The 1,194-nt window shown below is 48.7% G+C and overlaps 1 protein-coding gene across 1 annotated transcript in view; it reads right to left on the bottom strand.

Annotated features, from left to right (window-relative positions):
* Positions 1–1,194, bottom strand: part of CCT3 (chaperonin containing TCP1 subunit 3) — a 25,292-nt gene that overhangs the window by 6,424 nt on the left and 17,674 nt on the right. The gene's annotated exons all lie outside the window — the stretch shown is intronic.

Genomic DNA, 1,194 nt, shown 5'->3' with positions numbered 1-1,194 from the left:
AGGCAAAAGAATCGCTTAAGCCCAGGAGTGGGAGGTTGCTGTGACCTGTGATGCCACAGCACTCTATCGAGGGAGACTTTGAGACTTTTAAGACTTTGTTTCAAAAAAGAAAAAAAAGAAATGAAATTCAAGAGCTGCCAGGCCTGGTGGCTCATGCCTGTAATTCCAGCATTTGGGAGGCCAAGGTGGGTAGATTGCCTGAGCTCGCAGGTTTGACACCAGCCTGAGCCAGAGCAAGATCCTATCTCTAAAAAAACAGCTGGGTGTTGTGGTGAGCATATGTAGTCCCAGCTACTTGGGAAGCTGAGGGAAGACGATCACTTGAACCCAAAAGTTTGAGGTTGCTGTGAACTAAGATACCATGGCACTCTACAAAGTGTAACCAAGTGAGATGCTGTCTCAAAAGAGGCTGGGCATGGTGGCTCACACCTGTAATCCTAACACTCTGGGCTTGAGCCCACAAGTTTGAGACCAGCCTGAGCGAAAGTGAGACCCCATCTCTACTAAAAACAGAAAAACTGAGGCAAGAAGCTTGCTTGAGCCCAAGACTTAGAGGTTGCTGTGAGCTATAATGCCATAGCACTCTACCCAGGGCAACAGCCTGAGACTGTCTCCAGACTACAGTTTCAAAATCATCATCATGCGCCTGGGCACAATGGCTCATGTCTGTAATCCTTGAAAGGCCAAGGTGGGTGGATTGCCTGAGGAAACCAGCTTGAGCTAGAGTGATATACTGTCTCTAGAAACAGCCAGGCATGGGTGGCACCTGTGGCTCAGTGGGTAGGGCGCCAGCCCCATATACCAAGGTGGGCGAGTCCAAACCTGGCCCCGGACAAACTGCAACAAAAAAATAGCCGAGCCTTGTGGTGGATGCCTGTAGTCTCAGCTACTCTGGCGGCTGTGGCAAGAGAGTTGGAGGTTGCTGTGAGCAGTGTGACACCACTGCACTCTACTGAGGGTGATAGTGTGAGACTCTGTCTCTACAAACAACAACAACAAAAAAAACCAGCCAGGCATTGTGCCTGGGGCCTGTAGTCCCAAATACTTGGGAGGCTAAGGCAAGAGAATTGCTTGAGCCCAAGAGTTTGAGTTTGCTATTAGCTATGATGCCACAAGAAGTGAGACAAACAAAAAACAAAACACCACAATCATAATGATAATAAACAACTCTTGGCTCGGCGCCTATAGCTCAAC

The sequence above is a fragment of the Otolemur garnettii genome, unplaced genomic scaffold (assembly GCF_000181295.1).
Source record: "Otolemur garnettii isolate 467f Iridium unplaced genomic scaffold, OtoGar3 scaffold00091, whole genome shotgun sequence".
NCBI lineage: Eukaryota > Metazoa > Chordata > Mammalia > Primates > Galagidae > Otolemur > Otolemur garnettii.
The sequence above is the reverse complement of the archived record's forward strand: the minus strand, read 5'-3'. Positions and strand labels throughout refer to the sequence as shown.